General features: G+C 42.8%; 1 protein-coding gene across 1 annotated transcript in view; it reads right to left on the bottom strand.

Annotated features, from left to right (window-relative positions):
* Positions 1-14629, bottom strand: part of LOC147692079 (uncharacterized) — a 62955-nt gene extending 48326 nt beyond the window's left edge. The window contains exon 1 of the mRNA XM_086936733.1: positions 14506-14629. The gene's annotated coding sequence lies outside the window, so the exon portion shown is untranslated. The remainder of the gene's footprint in view (positions 1-14505) is intronic.
* Between the last annotated feature and the right edge of the window lie 4448 nt (positions 14630-19077).

The following is a 19077-nucleotide window of genomic DNA, read 5'->3' as shown; positions in this document are numbered from 1 at the left end:
GGTTCTCAACCAGGCCAAATTTACTCTATATTTCATAGTTTGCAGGCTACATACCAGCACAGCACACATACCGAACTAACGTCCCAATACACTCATCTACAAGAGTGCAGTTGCCCTTCCAAATTCACATACAGAGATGTTGCCATCTCCGTTTCAAATGCCTTTGAGCTGATAAACCGGGGAACTGTGTGGTTCTACATCTCCATATCTCTCAAAAACCATTGTTCAACTCACTTCTCAATTTGGTGCTACCATCTTCTTCCACTTCTTGAACAAGGAGTAAGTTGAAAAAGTGATTTGTATTGCTTATTGGACTGGCAACATTAGTTCTCAGAAGCCTTTACTTTTTAGATGCAAATTTAAGATCTCACCTTAAGTGAAACAGAAGCCATTTTTTATGAGAGTGGTGACTAAATTGAGAAACTGGTTTCCACCAATGCCATTTGCGGTATCCTTTTTATTCACAGTTGAGGGTATTTTATTCCTTATCAAACGTGGGCCGTGACCACTGTCGTCTATGAAAGAGGTGAGGGTGTTCAGTGAATCCTAAAGCGCATATGGGTGAGTAGAGAGCCACTGATTAATGCTCAGGTAGGTCGCATATCCTGCCTGTCCCTCCAGGTCCAGCAAAACCCCTGTACGAGACACCCTTCCTTTGTTTCCCAGGATGTCACCTCTGCAGCTAGGGTCAAGGCAAGAAAAAAACACCATGTTTCTCTATGACCCGGATTTAGTGGCAAGTGCACAAAACAAAAACCCTTTAGGCAGGAAAACACCTTGTCTTTCTTTCCAGCATGTAAATGTAAATGTATTGGCATTTATATAGCGCACTACTTACCCGTAGGGTCCCAAGGCGCTTTGACCGCTGCGAAACCCTTCCTGGCTTCCCTGAGAGATGGTCCCTTAATGGGTATCTCCAGGGTGGGACCAGGCATCCCCGGCGGTCTGGTGGGGCCGTTAGTGAAGATGAGGCAAGCTAATGCCCAGAGTTGCCGAGTGTGATCGCTGATCAGAGTGGGCACCGAGGCGAGAGAATTATCGAGTCCGCTGACCCTGGTCCAGAAACCTGCCACGCCGGGAATCGAACCCTGGTCCCGGGCCGTCCTCTGCTCTCGGGTCTGCCGCCTCTAACCAGTGAGCCACACTACTTCACACTACTTCACTTGCCAGAGCCTGGCAGACTGTTACACGAAAGCAGGGGCAGCTGGCATCTACGGTGAGGGGGGCAGGCAAATGGAAAAAAAAAAAGAAATTAAAAAAAGAATTACCTTACATGTCCTCCTCACTCCGGATCTCAGACCTCTTCTTCCATCGACTGCAGAGCGGTTCACACTACCTTGACCTATCCGACGCTGCTCGAATGCTGTTAACCAGCATGGGAGCTACACCATTTTTGGAGGGAGAGGTCACTCTCGGCACTCCCCGGCGCACAGGAGGACACCACTGGTTCTCAACCCTGAACAGGCAGCCTTATGCCCACCACTCCTCCCTGCTACCGCTCAGCAGGCCCCGACCCGTCCTGACACTCGGTTAAGGACAGGAGGATGAAAAATAAAATGGTAATTAATTACCTTTTTATTTTCAACTCTGGGGTTTGAGGGCCTTTAAGTGGGGAAACTCATGGAGAAGCTGCCCCTGCACAAAAGCCATCTGAGCCACTCTTCTTTGACTGTGAAATTGCTGAAAGAAGGCTAGGGTACTGTGTGGCAAGTGAGACTAACCATCAAACAGTGGGTGAGGGGATACTGTTTGTCCTTTAGCCGCCTGACCCCCACCGCTCATTCTATGGTCTGCTCATCAGTGGGGAGAAACTGAAGTCAATGGCCAACAAGGGGGCCGTTCATAAAGCAGATTACACTTAGTCCAGATATTTAGGCATCTATAATACATGATGCATTGAATCAAATCATAAGAATTAAATGCAATCAAGTTTCGAACCGTATTAAAGTAAATACACAAATCAATTGAACTGAGCAATCAAAACCAATCATGGGTAACAAAATGAGGGAAAAAATTAATGAAAAACAGGCGTACAAAACTAAAACTATTACATTCACTTTATGTACATTACAAAGAAACAAACAGGATTCAGAGAAAAATAATCAGACACACATATGTCCATTGTGCAGTTTGTAAATTCAAGATAAGCATTACACGTGTCACGTGTAACGTCCCTTTGGCGCACTCGTAAGAAATTATTGCTCTTCTTTCGTTAACAAGTAGTATTTATTTTCATAAGTTTCTCTTCATTTTGTTTTTCTTCAATACATTATTTAATTTTCATAATATATCAACTTTTTTGCCCAATGCATTTCTGGCAGAAGCCCTTCATCAGGGGACTTAATCCTACGAATTAATCCAGAATTCTACAAGTATAACATAATTATACAATTCATAGTGTTAGTGTAAGTGCATACATTTCTATTGAGTGTTGTGATGTTAATCACGGTGTTGAAGGAAAGTCGTTGAGTGTGAGTAATCAAAAACGGTGTGAGTGACCATGCACTGTGGAAAATACGGTCCCCTGATGAAGGGCTTCTGCCCGAAATGCATTGGGCAAAAAAGTTGATATATTATGAAAATTAAATAAAGTATTGAAGAAAAACAAAATGAAGAGAAACTTATGAAAATAAACACTACTTGTTAACAAAAGAAGAGCAATAATTTCTTACGAGTGCGCCAGAGGGAGGTTACACGTGACACGTGTAACGCTTATCTTGAATTTACACGTACCTTGGGCCCAGAGGGTTTACTTCGGCAGCACCAACCACAATATACAAAACTTGACATTACAGAGAAATTATAGTTACAAAAGTGAGTGCGATTACCACCAACCATTAGCTGGATCTTCCCATTGTGCAGTTTGTCCATGTTGTTAAATATAATCACATGTGAGACACATGTGTGTCAATTCCACACTGAAAAAGCAATGAAAAGAACATATCCTTGAGCTGTAGAATTGTTTCTAAATTGCAAAAGAGTACTGGAACTGTGTTAATGTTTTGATCTCTATCGTGTTAAGTACATGAGACCATACTCAGGACTATTTGCATTTGTGTAATCTGAGCCAGTGACATCACTAGGGTTGGTGTCACCCGATGCGGGTAACTCATGTTGTCACCCCCTCACGACTTTCCGCATAGACCTCCTCCGCTCCGAGCCCGCCAGTGGACACAGTTGGCAAATAACAGGACCATAACACCCTAGCAAAAAATGTGCCACATTACGCCAGGTGATTTCCCTTTTCTTTCTGCATATTTTAGTTAAGCCTCCCACATAATGTGGCCCACCTCTGCTGCATAATTCCAGTGGCCCTAGCTACGAGTGGCATTAGGATACTAAATGGCCCCGGCCGAAGTGAAGGGCAGTCAAGGTACTGGGGAGTTGCTTGGTAATGACTTACAGCCGCAGTTGCTGCGTAACTATTTTCTAGTTATATTCATTTTAAGGATGTTAACCATGTGTGGATAGCCTGGAAATCTCCTTGACCTTAGTTTGAAATCCTCTGAAATATAGGCATTCCATCTATTCATCTTCTGGTCTGTATGAATCCCTGAAATTGGAGGAGTTGGCATAAGCACTTCACGCTGAGCATTGCATAGCCCTAAACAAATACATTCTGCATTAGATGTCAGAATCTGTGAAGGACAGGAAAGCTGAAGCCAGCTTCTCACTCATCAATAACAAGCAAATATACATTTCTTATTAAAGCTGGTTGGTTTATCATAGCTCAGATCGCAACGTGTCGGAATATTGTCTCAAATCTACAAAACACAATATGAAAACTATTGGTAAACAAATTAATAATGAAACTCTCAAAATAGTTTGAGCTGACAGTTGAATTGTTATGGAATAGAATGCATGTTACTCAACCCGGAGTGCTTCTAATGACTCCCTCAAATTCCTACTACCTTCTGACTAGTAGAGATGTTCCTAACACATAAACAAATTAAAGGCTATTTCCTCTTACCGCCTTCTCTTCCCAACTTTTCTTGCTCATTTCCCAATCCTGCTCATTAACTTCCTGTGCTCCTTCCTTCTTGCAAGCTACCATCTCTACCTTTCCTCACCTCCCCTTACTCTCACAGCTCCTAATATTGACATCATGTCTACACATTCACCTCCTGTCTACCTATGTCCCCCATCATCCACTTGCAATAAATTACTCCAAAATCGAAAATGACAACTTTTAGAACATTCCTGTGCCTGCAGATTTAAAAAGGAAAGACATTTTAATTGGCCTTTAACATGTTTCATGCAATGTTTCCATTTTTGCGTGCTCCAGCAGCTAAATTACAAGATGTAGGAACAGGATACTTTGTTCCTAATCCGGATTTCACCAAATTGTGTGAATCTGGTAAAACTGCGTAATTCCCTTATCTGCCCAAGTTCGATCCCTGTTTCCATTTATTTTTAAACGCTTAAAACTACTGGACTATGTTATTGTTGTGATACGCGTGACGACTGGCCGGTGACGACTGGCCGGCTGATTAAAAAAAGATTTCCAAATGAAGTTCACATAGATCCACGTGTGGGGATCTGTTAATACTGCTATGCTAATATTTTCAGGCGAATATATACTTTATTGTATGTGTCTCCTTAACACACTAAGGCCCATATGTATCAAGCAAATTCGCATTGGCAAACGCCGAAATTCACAGAATTTCGGCGTTTGCGAATGCGAATTTGCTAAATGGTATGTATTAAGGAAAATCTGGTGCAAAATAAGGAATCGCAAAATTTGTGATTCCTTATTTTGCGATTGCATTTAGGGAATCGCAAATTTTGCGATTCCTTAAATGCAATGTAGGAAGCATTAAAAAAATGCAAATTGGCCATAGCCCCTTCGCTGTGGGGGTAATTCCCCCTCTGTGCTGGGGGGAGGGGGGCGCGCACAGTGCCCGCCTGCTTATGACAAGCTGAGCTCGTCATGAGCTACAGTGCTCCTGTGCTCATGACGAGCTCAGCTCATCACAAGTGGATTGGCTCCCGTGGAACGCTCAGCACAGCAGGGGAATTCTCCCCGCACCTGAGCGTTCCACGGCCCATGACGAGCTGAGCTCGTCATGAGCACCGGAGCACCGTACCTCATGATGAGCTCAGTTCGTCATGAGCATGCAAGGTGTTAAGGAATCGCACATTACCACCAACTTCAAGTTGGTGGTATTTTGCTAATTCCTTGAAAAATGCACTTTTTTGCATTTTTCAAAGTCCAATGTGAAGCACAAACATGCCCTTAGGGCATGTATGTGCGCCACATGTGCACTCATGGTAATTTCAGGGGTGCAACAGGGTGTCCTTTGGACACCCCTGCACCCTTGAAATTATTCTCAATTTGCAATTCTCAAATTGCGAATCGCAAATTGAGAATACCTTCCCATTCATTCCTATGGGCCTCCTGGCCCATAGTAATGAATGGGAAATCTTTCCTTAATTGCGATTCGCAATTTGCAAATCGAAATTAAGGAATTTTAAGAAATTACAAACATATGCGATTTTCTACATACATACCAATTTGCAAATCTCAAATAGCGATTTCTAAAAAATCGCTATTTGAGATTCGCAAATCTGGATGTTGATACATATGGCCCTAAGACACCACGGTGCGAGCACTGTACACGTTTATGACTTAAATAAAAGTGAAAATATACTACTACAAACTTAATTTCTTCACCACTGAAAAATCTGGATAAGTGCCAATAGGAGAAAAATAAATGCGACTAAATCCAGTCTGAAATGTGAAACATCCACCGAATCCAGTCTGAAATGTGAAACATCCATACTTTAGAAGCTGGATCCCTACTTATAATGAGAAAAGGAAAACTGCAAGAGCCGGGATGTAAATGAAACCATTAAAGCTGAGGCGGGGGGTGCCCGTGTGTGTGCGTGTGCCCATGTGTCCTGACCCCTGCATCATCTGTCTGTTTCCAAGCTCTGTGGGTGGGGGCTCTGGCAGTGCATGGGCCACCTCTGTCAGGGAAGCCGAGCTCAGGGGCAGCTCCCTCTGTTTGACTCGGGGGTGGGACAAACAGCAGCATGATGGAGAATGATGGGCCCCCTGCGGAATGTGATGAGGGGCCCCCACTCTCCCATATCACTCAAATATCGATTGGTCTTGGGCCGAATCAGAGTGGGAGGGCGTCTCTGAAGATCAGGGGAGTCTGGAAGGGTTGGGCTGGGCCGAGGGGCCTGTGACACTGTGTTATGCCCTAGACCCACTTTCAGGAAAGACCCGAGAGCGGCTGCAAATCGGATGACCTTTTCAACCTTCAAATCCTTGCAAGGGACCGCAACCAATCCCGAGTCTATCAATAGGAGGTGGTTAAATATAAATTATTTTTTCTTTCATAACTACAATTACTGCTTTTAAACGCTTTGAATAATGGAAGTCATAGTATAAGGCGTACTTGTGCACATGCTGGCACCGAATAACAGATGTTTATTTTTACCCATTCCTCTTGAAGATAAATGTCTGCCTACCCCCGCTAGGATTGAGATGTGTGCCCTTGGGGCCAAACACCTTGCAGTGGAGTCCTGAGTCAATCGGCTACCTGAACTTGGTGGTATGAAGCGCTCTGCCCAAGATCAGACAGTGACAGCCTCCGGTAGCCATGACTTCACTTAAGCTGTGTGCTGGTGTCGAGCCTGTCACACAGGTCTCTCTAATCCAAACAGCATGGACGCGGCCTCCCTAATTCCACCGTGATAATAGCTCATGATCATACAATATAGTCAAGTGTGTGGGAGCGGGTTTTAGAAAACATTTCATCTCATGGCTCAGAGAGGGTGGCCAGGTTATTCCACGCGGCTCCTGGCCTCTAGCGTTTGGGCCCAGGGGCAGTCAGTCTCTCTCCACTGATCCCCTACTTGAGCTGTCAGTAACCGTCCCTCCACCCCGGGCGGATCAGAGCGCATTCCTCCTCCTTGGGGGGTGAGGCCGCAGGGTTCCTGCGGGTGCTCGACGCGGCTGGAACAATGAGGAAAAGCCACCAGGCAGAGGTACCTGCCTGTGACCCTGTGTGCAGGCCAGACAACCCTCCCTGCGAGGACACCGGCACCCGCGCCCCAAACCAGGAGCAACAAGAAACAGCTGTGATGACTAAACACTATAGAAATCAGGACATTTACAAGACGTTTGCATGCGCTCAAGGTCTCGAAGACAGAAACAGGTGTTTTTATATGCACACTCATACAAACAAGCGTGCACTGCACACACATGCTGTTAAGGTTGAGGACATCTACAAAGACTCTCACACAGCTGGGCCACGATGCTCCGAGTGCAGGAACAGGGCCCCGTGCTGAAGAGTCAGTTCACTGTTCGCCCCATTGCTGCCGCGACACTAGACGTTAATAGACGTGACGTCCAGACGGGCCGAGAGGGGTGATGCCGGCGCACGTAAACGTGCAGCACTTTTGTTTTGATCCGTTATGTAGAGTTGTTTCAGGCCTTCTCCGAGGGCTGTCGCAGTAGGAATGAGTTGGCAAATACCTGGAGCTGGTCGGCATCCTGGACCTGCACGTAAGACTGTCCACCTTGATGGCTCCGGAGTCCTTGCAGTTTGTAGACATTAATCCTCCTGATTATAGAGCAGAGGCGAGGCTGCAGAGCTGTGTTACACAGAGTAACCAGATTGGTGTCACCCCATGTGAGGGTGTCACCCGGTGCGGTCCGCACCCCCGCACCACCCTATTGAGGCCGCTGATCTGAGCCCCCCTAAGATGTCTCATTCCATGTGGGGAGAGGTCAATTTATCAGATATTATTTATTAACACTGGTTAAATATGCCCAAACAATGGCAGAATCCTAGGTTTTAGTTTGGACAGAAGAAGGAGAGCTTCCTTGTTTGAGTCACGCTGACTACAGGTGCGAATTCATCCACACCATACTAGAGCTAAAGCCTGGCCAAAATACAGCCTGCTACTCTTGTTTTTCATTAATTTTTTCATTAATTTTGTTACCAGTGACTGATTTTTTTATCCATTTAAAATGATTTATGTACTTGCTTTAAAACGGTTAAGCACTTGATTGCATTTAATTGTTATGTTTCGACTCAATGCATCATATATCATGGATGCCTAAATATGTGGACTAATTATACTCTGTTTAATGAATGAACCCCTTGTGGGCCATTGACTTCAGCTGACTGTTACTCAAGCTTGCAAGGGGTTATTGGGTTGCCCTTTTTAGGTTTTGCCTTGGCAGCGCAGGCCCTGCATGCGCTGTCTCAGCGAGACAGTAAGTAATCTGTATAATGGGTTAAATTTAATGTAATCTGTCTTTCCGCTTGCTATTGGCTTAGTTGTGGTAGGGTTGTTGTTATCTCCCTTTCTGTTGACTGTTGGTGATTTGCTAACTTCGGTTTAGTCCTGATCCAGTGGCGCCTAACTACAGTGTTATTTTGCTCTGCTTGCACTTCTTTGAATTGAAATGCAGTGTGCCATTTGTTTTGCATACTGTAGCCTGCCTTTGTAATTGGAGCCTCCCTCCCCCCTCCCAATTAGTCTCGGGGCTCTAGCCGCCTCATAGCAGAGCCAGGCCTCAGAGCAGGGGCCACTGCTATCTGTGCCTGCCCTGCTCCTCGCAGCTGTCGTGGCCGTGGACTCGCATTTGTGTTGATACTGGAATGAATTTCTGTTTTGTTTTTTAAGTACTAATGAAAAAGCTTAGAAAAATTGCATTCCATGTACCGGACATGAAATACATTTTAACAATGCATTTTCATTTGTACTTAAAAAGCAAAACAGCAGAAAGTAAACCGCCATTTGACAGATACGCATGAAAGGCTCTTAATAAGAGGCCCAGTGCAATCTTTCACTCCTCACTAGCAGAACCAATCACCATCGAGCGCACACCACTTGTTCACTTTCTTGTTGTTAGGTTCTTGTTTCTCTCTTATTTTATCCAGTTTATGCCTGGAGGCGAATCATGATTTACACAGTAATATTTTTGGTGTTTGGTTTTAGTATTTACAATATACTTACTGCCTTTGGTCACGTGACCCAATTAAGGACTTTAACGTGGCATTGTTCTAAAATTTGTAAGACTTGAAGTTTGTAACTAGAAGCTTGATTTGTATTTGTATTTGTTGTTGCTTTCTGTGACTAGTTTGAAACTATAGTTCCAGCAATAGATCGTGACCTAAGAATGGTGCGCACAAAGTGCAAATTTGTTTATTAACCTATATAATATGACAGCACTTTTGGATTTTCAATAAAAACATGCTGAAACTAGCCCTCAGGAAACCCTCAAAGTGGCAGTAGCAAATGCAACAACTTTTTTCCGTCCAACTACATGATACAGACACACACGTTAGAGATCAGTAAGGGGACTGAAAATAATGATTCACACAGGACTAAACTACTGGGAATGCATCCAGTAATCCCAGGTCTGAAATTACATTCCACTTGCTCTGGACATATAGAGTGAGACTATTTTTGCAAAGTAAACATCCTCAGAGTGAAAGCAGTTCAGAGCAGTGCTTGGGGCAGGCCCTAGGAAGACGCTGGCCCGCGGTGTCCCTGTGTATTCATCTGTCACGGCTGGGTGAGTGGCCAGGTGGAACCATCCATTAGGCGTCAGACAAAAAGCTCAAATGAGTTCTCTAATTCAGACACAGTCAAATGTTGACATTTACGAAGGCCAGAACAATATGGCTGGGGTGGTTAAAAAGTGGAAGTCACCCTATCCTCTCTGGACAATTGACAGTGCCACGACCCTAAACCGCCACAAAAACAAAGCTGAGAGGCACTTTTTAAATTAACATGTACTTGCTGTGCAGGGGGGTATCCAGTGTCGGCTGCCCTACAATTGAGGATTAACACAAGTAAGGCCCTTTCCCTCCACAAAACGTCAAGTTCCTTCTTGACTCCACAGTACGACCACAACTATTGCTGCTTTGCTGTAGTCATGAGTTTTCATGCTGGTTCCCCTTTTTTCCAGAAATGATTCTAAATAGCAAAGTCACAATTTCAAACCTGAGCAACGGTTGCAAATATAAATGTTCATATTAATCAAAAAACTCTCTTCCTTACGCCGATGCAAGACTCGCGCTGTTGGTTGCTGCTTCATTTAAACTCAGGTCCGAAGGTTATATTCCGCTTGGCCTCTCATATATTGTGAAGCGGTGCTTTGGATTTGTAGGTGCATATCCCTTCATTACAATATTGTGACACACATACGTTTGGGAAGACTTTACGTACTACGTTCGGTGCTGGTCTTTCAAGGAATTTGTTTAGCCTGGCCGTATGGTTCATGGATTGACCTTCGTAATTTTCTTTCATTATTAGAAATATGTACCTTTTTGCCCTGATGAAGTCAATTGGCGTACATGCCTGACGAAACACGTGTTGGCAAGAACTCTTTTGGTTATCCTGTGGCTGAGGAATTTCCAAATAAGAACTGTGGCAAGAATTCTTTTGGTTACCCTGTGGTTGGAGAATATCCTAATAAGAATTGTAATTTCAGAAGATATCATGGAAATGGAAAAATAAAGAGAAGAAAAGAAACTCAATACTAATGAAGAGAGTTTTTTGATTAATATGAACACTTATATTTGCAACCGTTGCTCAAGTTTGAAATTGTGACTTTGCATTTAGGGTGGACTTTGTCTATCTGTTTGCAACTGCTGGCAGTGGGCGTATTCGTACCTTGAGCATTTGTGTGCCTTAACATACTGTAATTGAGAGATATTTTGCACTGTTTTGCGCATTTCTCCCCTACTGCCATTTTGAATGATTCTAAATAGCCCTTGGTGACCAGAGGAAGGGGGGATAAAATTAGAGGCTTTGCATTTCGGAGCCACATAGTGACCTTAAAGCATCACTGCAGCTTCTTTCCACAGCGCTACTGCAGTGGAAGGACAAGTTGATCTGTTATTCTACTCAGCCTTCGCCTGCCTGTGTTAACAGCTCAGTGTGTGAACCCCGTGCTTCCTGCCCTACACATTTTTCATGGAGGTCCGTCAGGAGAAGCACCTTGTGGGTTTTGTAGGGGAGCACATTTGTCTCTGCATGCAGTGGCACGTGATGTGACCTGCATAGTAAAGCTCTAACCGAAAGGCCAAGCTTCACGCGCTACTGGTGTTGATATGCTTTCAGCCTTACACTAGCCCCTTGTCATTCTCAGAACCCTTCCAACTTAGTTTCTGACAGTTTGAATTAATTAATATTTTTTTGTTGAAGGAGTGGCCCAGTGATGCAGCGCTATAGAAAAAAAACCTCAGAAATAAACATGTTTGGACTGTTTGTTTAAACGATACTCTTTTAATATACCATGAAGGATCGTTTTTTTTATCGCACCCGAATAAGGAGACTAGCATAAAATACAAATGAGTCCACACATATTTGGCTAAGATGTGTAAGTTTGAATTCCACAATAAAATGCTTTATTATGGCTCCCATGCATCCATGACTGGTTGTTATACACAGTTTCTAGCGATTAAAACTGGTTTTGCGCATGTCTGGGTTCTTGTCCAAGTTAACCCCTTCGATGCTTGTGGCAAGGTCAACTCATCATGGGTGTTACCTGCGCTGTGCGTTTGACGAGTTGACCTTGTCACATAACAAGGGATTTTTAAAATTGCAGCACAGCACGGGAATGTGCTGTAGCAATGATGTGGTTAATATTTCTAAGCAGCAGACATGACAGATGGTTACAATTGTAAAATTTTGCCTCATGCAGAGCAATGCAAACATTAGAGTGGTCTCGCATTTACGCAAGTTTGAGCTGTTGGCATTGTAAATGGCAATGCCTTTAGTTTATGTTTTGATTTTTGAAACATAAATAAAAGGCATTGCCACTTACTATTCTAATAGGTTAAACTTGCGTAAATGTGAGACCTATTGCATTGCAAATGCTTGTTTTTTGTTATACTTTAGTGGAGAGAGGCGGCAGAAGGAGGCACAGTGCGCGAGCTCAAGTTATTGCGACCCGTCTACTCATCTGATTTTGGAAAGAACATTGCTTCCGGTGCTTGGTGGACTCCCACACTCCATGGGTATCCCAAAAGGTGGAGGTACAGTTAAGTGAAACCCTAATATCGGCGAATAGCGACAACATTTTGTAATTCTAGGACTGGTCTGATTGTAGACTATTCCTGCAATTATAAAATAAATTGTAGGTATTTGTACATACATTAAGTTAAAGAATTAAAATAATGATAATTCTTATTATTAGTATTAGTATTATTATTATTGTTGTTGGTATTGTCACTTCTGGCTTTCGGACTGAAAGAAAAAGAGGAGAGTTAGTTGTGTGACAGAGTGAAAGAAACGATTAGACTTGAGGAATTCGACTGCGATGAGCTGACCTATATGTAGTATTTACTGTTGGCTCACATGTTTTAGTAAGGAAAGGGAAGTTAAATTATGCCTACACTTTTTAAATAGGATATATGGTGATTTTACTGAGATTTATTGATTGTTAAATTGTGAGTCTCTATGCTATTTGATTTGGGGCTTTTAATTACTGCCTTTTTATAGTGATGTGTATATGTTTTTTAACCTAAATAACCTGCATTGATTGAATAATAATAACAATAAGGGGAAAAATAATAACATCATTGTATTTATTAAATAGAGATTTCTTTTGCGCAAAACCCCTCCTGTGAAGCGGGCCCCAGAGTGCATTGGAATCAGTGTTTAATTTGTGAAAGAAAGAGTCTCGTCGGTGTCCGAATCGCTGCCTCTACTCCGAAGCCCGTGGCCTGTGCATTAAATGTCAGTGCGCTGAATTCTACGTCTGCATAGGCTTAAATCCACCCTATGCCTCTTTAATCCACTGCCAGACACTCCATGCACTTTAGCTCACTCTCGCATGTTCCTGCGTTCTCCCTTTGTGGTTTGTTTCCCTTTCGTGTCCTCCGTCTTTCGTATGTGTGTGTTTTTTCTACTCTTGCTCTCAGTAAATATCTGATGCAGAAAAATAAGGGTTGTTGGCCCCACCGACTAAAATAAAGCACTGATTTGAATATCATAGACTATCTTTTTTAGTGTGCAATACAATTGAGAACATTGTTTGCATGATTTCTTACATTGGAATATTGTTTAATTACATGATACAGTGCACTTAACCCAGCATGACAAACAAAATACAATAAAAGATGGGTTACACAAGGGTTTCCATTAGGGACAAGTCGGTTTTCACATAGTATTTTTTTATTTTTCAATTAATTTATTTATTTATATTTTTATTTATTTATGATTACGGAACTCACTTGAGATCCACATAAAAGATAAAGTATTACATTCCATCAAATCTAATAAAAGATATTACATTTACATAGGGTGAAATATTAAAGATATATAGAGTGAAACTGAACATCGAAATCACCACTTAATACAGATTCAAAAAGCATTAAAAAAAATTATACAATTTAAAACAAAACATTTCATTGGGGGGAGGGGTTATTCATAGCCACAATGAAAGCTGAAGCAGACAGAATATTCAATTGGAGACAGATGGATCTTTGCCACTTTCGCCTATGCGACATTAAAGCTGGGCAAACAAAAATGACATGGACCAAATCCTGATCTTTCATATAGCAGAGATCACATTGTAATCCTTGGTTTAAAAGAATATGTGACTGACTTGAGAGCGGGTGAGTTTTAGTACCTCTAAGGACTTTGGCTGAGGTGCGATAGCATTAAAGCGTGCCGGTGGTTCAGGAAAAGGAGCACTTTAGTTTTAAGAAGGAGACGTTGTCTTAGAGAGTGACTTCTTAGCCTGCAAAAGGGTTCCAGGCGATGGGAAGTTTGCCGAGAAGGACTGGTGAGGTGGTCTTCAGTTTTGTGGAAGTCTGGATTCGTTTTACAGTGTAATAATAATAATAATAATAATAATAATAATAATAATATTAATAACACAAGTAGTAGCAGTAGTACACCAAGTACAACTGCTAAACCGACTACTATTGCTACTACTAGTATTGTGAGTAATGACTGTATTGATATGTCATTTGCCAGCACCATCCACCTTATGGCCCTTCATAAAGGTGAAAGGTTGGGATGGGTCTGCTATAATACAAAGCTACGACTAAATATCCTGGAGGTCGGTCCATTCAGCTGATTAGGTGCAGAGTTATGCTGGATCCACTTGGAGACATTTCGATTTCTGGGCTGAACTGCTGTGGAGGAAATTCCAATTGATTCCAGTTGAATCACTGAACTACTTAATGGTTTCCAATCGGGTCTACTGGCTTCTGTTCCTATTTTCAATTTAAATAGAACTCGTGCCATTGCTTTATCTGCTAGACATTCAAAGTTAAAATAGCATACACTATAACTAAATCCAGTAAGAACATTCGAAATGGACGAATTTTAATGTTTTTATCAGATGCTGTATGCAGTAAGATCCTTCACCCAAATTTGGAGTACTTGAGGCCCAACCTTCGATCCTGGGCACATTGTGCACTATAGAAAATTCAGTGAACACAAACATCACTAATTGGTATTGATCGAGAAATGTTCATGTAATCAAGTGCATTTGGATGATTCATTTGTACTCACATCGGGCTCGGCAGTCAGTGCTCCACAAGACGAATCAGGCTTCCCTTCACAGACTCCTGTTCTTCGACTTCCTCAGCATCACTTTGAACTCGGGGGGAATCCGTGTGAGGTTTTGAGGGAGTTCAGTTTCTTTTCTTGCTCTGCATGAAGTCGAGACTCGTACCTAGAAGCTCAGGATGCGGTTAAGGAGGTTTCTGAATGCATTTACTTTCTTGTTTTGAATGTTTCGTGTTTTTTTGTATATGCTCTGCTCTTCAGTGCAAATGCCACATGTCCATCCACAGCCTGATTTCCAAAACTCTCTGCCGATTATTCACTATTCTGACTACTGGCTGGCAAAATAGTTTCATGTCATCACCACATTGAGCAACCAAGTGGCACAAGCACAATTAATCGTTTGCTTGTGATTTGAAGACCCCGTCCGTAAACGGAGGCGCAGTAATAGCTTTACTTCTACTGTTGTATTTGTCCGGCATGCCATCGCTCTATTGAACAGTCGGAAACTAATTATCAAGTGGAGAAGTGTGGCTCACTGGTTAGAGCAGGCAGACCCTGAAGCAGAGGTCAGACCCGGGACCAGGGTTCAATTCCCGACGCGGCAGGGTCTTGAGCTCGCTTCGGTGCCTGACCTAATCATGGGTTCACACTCTGCAACTCTGGGCATTAAGCTTGCTTAATCTCCACAACGCCCCCCCGCGGCGGGATGCCTGTCTTTAACCTTGGGGATGCCCCGTAGGGGCTATCTCACAGGGAAAAGCCAGGACAGGTTCCCAAGGCAAGCGCTTAGAGACCCCTGGGTTATAAGCGCTATATAAATCCAACATACAATACAATAAATGAGGGCATGTGCAAGGGAATAGACCCACAAATGGGGAATTTCTCCTCAAAACCGGGTGTGGCAAAAGGAAAATGAAAGAAGCGGCACATGGAGGACAATTCAAATCCGCTGATACACCTGCAAAAATCAGGCAGCAGGAAAGGAATTTCACAAAAAAATGAAACACTCACAACTTCTCTCATAGTAATGCAAGCCGTGCAGGTTCAGAATTACACCCACATAGCCTCGATGAAATTCACACACCACAAACAGGCCAATCAAAGAAACTGCTTTAGACTCATACAAAAAATAATAGATGCACTCAATCACGGTATAAGTACAAGTAATAGAAATACGTTGAAAAACAAAAAGGACACTGACCAATGATCGCAAGAGACAGTGCCACAACAACAGCTAAACATCCACCACACAACCTAAAAGCTGAACATACCACAAAGGTGAACGGGAATTAAAATTTAAAAAGTAAAATCAACTGCTTAACAAAAGAATAAGCTACAGTATCAAGTGCAACAAAACAGTTATCTAGATAGCAAGGTAAAAAAAATTGTCTCCACAGCATAAATCATATTTAAAATACAGAGGTGATTTCCAAAACACGCATCAAATATACACAAAGGTACTTACTGCACACATGAACTATACACTAAAGTACTTACTGTACGACTAAACAATAAGGAGAGCTCACTGAGAATAGGTGTGCCACACTCCACTCCAGCTGCAATTGACATAGTGACCAACCACACACGTCACCACATTAAGTACATGCTCAAAGTGTTTTACAATGACAGCGCCATTGTTTGTTGCACTGCACCTGATGAGAGGACAAAGGGGCATGTTAGCAACAAATAGCAATAATTATCGCTAAATGGCTTAGCGCATTTTTTTTATCGCCGGATATTATCGCAGAGATAACGTGCTATTAGCAACGTTTATCTCTAAAGCGATAAAATATCCGGCGATAGCGGCGAAATGCGATGCGGAAATCCAGCGATATTCAGACATTATCGCTAATGGGGACTTAACCTGAATATTCAACTCCCATTGGATATACAGGTTAATTCATGGTCTGAGCATGCGTTAGGTTCTGGCGATATTCACGCTTAGTGCAAATTTTTTAATCGCTTCGCCAGCCTTGCTAATAGGCGATAGCTGTGTTAGCGACTGCTTTCAGTCGCTAACAGTTTGGGTACGCCCACTTTGCATGTCATTAGCGATAAAAATCGCTGACATGTAAAGCAGGCCCCGAACTTGTAGCTATCGCCTATAACCTCTCGCTAACTGCTGTTAGCGACAGCTTGCTAATAAGGCGATAAAAATATCGCTGCTTCAGCGGGAAAAAGTCCCTCTAAAGCGGTGATATCGCCCTTGCTAATATGCCCCATAGAGACAAGTGATCACACTTATTGAGATGTTTGAGGAAGAGGTGTTCTAGAGATACCCCTTGCTTCCGTTAGTGATTAACATGTTGCGGAACGGGAGCAAAAGCTAGCTTCACCAACAGCCACCACTCATTTGAAGATGCTGACTTCACTGCACTTCCACGCACTGCATTATTCCAGGAGACCAGCAATGTGCAGGCTGTTTGCAGTGCCAGGGGCTTCTTCAAAACTGTGAACGTAAGTTGACATGGAGCAAGACTCGACAGCTTCATTGACAGACTGTATGGCAGAAACACACATGAGATGCGCATGTTCAAGAGGGGGCATTTTATGATGGTGAATGGCACACCTTACAGTACGTGCAAAGATACATATACATATTCGTTCTTCATTCCTCCTCAGAGGGGATTTAGCATTTGCCTTGTAAATGTAAATGTATTGCGATTTATATAGCGCACGTATCACCCGAAGGCATCAAGGCGCTTGCCTTGGGAACCCGTCCTGGTATTCCCTGTGAGATAACCCCAGCAGGGTATCCACAAGGTGAAAGCCAGGCATCCCGCCGCGAGGGGCCGTAGTGGAGATTAAGCAAGCTATTGCCCAGAGTCGCAGAGTGTGAACTCGTGAGTCGAGTAGGCACCGGAATGAGAATTATCGAGTCCGTGGAATTTTTGAGCCCAAGACCCGCCGAGGCGGGGAATTGAACCCTGGTCCAGGACCGATCTCAGCTTCCGGGTCTGCCGCCTCTAACCCCTGAGCCACACTTCTATCACCCTCTTCTCATTCCCTTTCAAGGCCCCACTACCGTGCCCTATCTAGGGTGCAGCAAATGAAAAGGAATCATAAAGTACATTTTTTGGTATCCTCAAGTAATGCTCCTGATAACTTAATTATATAAGCAGTGTGCCACTGCACAACCTGAAAATGTGTATAAGATCATAAATGCACTTTGTGTTTTGCAAAATATCAAACAACAAGGCATGCAGAGAGACTTTGACCCTCTGCTCTACCTAATCCCTTTCTCAAACCATGCAGTTTCTGTGAGGTCAAATACTGCATGTTTGCAGCCAACTAAGGTCTCACACTTGTCCTGAGCCCCATATTTGTTTGTCAACCCACACTGAATGGACAATGTCGAGGGAGTAATGAAAGCAGAACATAACTCAACCTAACCTCCATATACCTTTTTTACACACCACTGTCTGCTTCCCTCTTTAGCATTGCAAGGAGAAATCAATGTAAAGTCCCCACGTTTCAACAAAACATATATACATATGTTCACATTTTTACACAGAAATGTGTACCCTACTGATTTGTCTGCCCGCCAAGATATATATTTCCCACCAGCTAGTGAATTTGGAAAACTCTGGCTAATGCCTTTACATTTACTTCTACATGGAATATTATTAGAAATATATTTTCGTTGTAGTTTCAGAGATGTCAATAACTGGAGAAGTGATAACATAGACCCCTCATACAACATAAAAAAGGCACCATTATTAACAACCTAATATTTTTCACTACTAAAATGGATAAATGACGCAACACTCTAAATAACATACTTATGGTACAGGAAGTGAGAAACATTTCTTATGGCATTAAGAAGCTAATAACACTCTCGAAAATTTGGAGCTACACTGAATATAACATGCTATAAGAACAGCACAATGCTCACACAAGCCGCCAACAAAGATTTGGAACGTTTCGACAAAGGTTTCTCAACCTTAAAAGAACACATTCTTAAAAGCCCTCACTCAAGAAACCTGCCAAATAATAAATCACAAGCCAACTCCACACACAAGACTCAATTTGCCAAGATAGAAAAACATCACCGCTATAGAGCCCCACCAGTCGAAAATGGATTCCAGAAGCTCAATAGCTAAGAGTAACAGCCCACGCCTATCTAAATCCACTGTATCCCCTTCTAACCACAGAGCCTATTGCTCTGAAGCAAGCCCCAACACAGGTCCTAATCCTATACTGGAAAAAGTAATTAGGATGGAGTCAGCAGGCACTGACCAGTATATTTGGATATCTATTCATAGGACAGGTTCTAATAACCGTGAAACAGCAATAAGATATAAGAAAATATGCATAGAAAAGCCAACAGTAGCCCAAATCCTCAAGAGAAAACATATTCTAACATACCAACAGGGTCACCCATACTATCTCCTTTCTCTCCTCAACCTGGTATGGAGTTTTAAAATCTCCTCATCCCAGTATGGAGTATGATAATCTCAGCTCCCAATCAAGCAAAACTGACAAAGCCATGCAACTCGCTATCAGGGATATGATGAACCTACTACTCTTATTAGGAAAATGTCTATCAAAACTGAAGTGCCTACAGAAAGCCGC

The sequence above is a fragment of the Lissotriton vulgaris genome, chromosome 9 (assembly GCF_964263255.1).
Source record: "Lissotriton vulgaris chromosome 9, aLisVul1.2, whole genome shotgun sequence".
Taxonomy (NCBI): domain Eukaryota; kingdom Metazoa; phylum Chordata; class Amphibia; order Caudata; family Salamandridae; genus Lissotriton; species Lissotriton vulgaris.
This window is presented reverse-complemented; position numbering and strand designations above follow the sequence as displayed.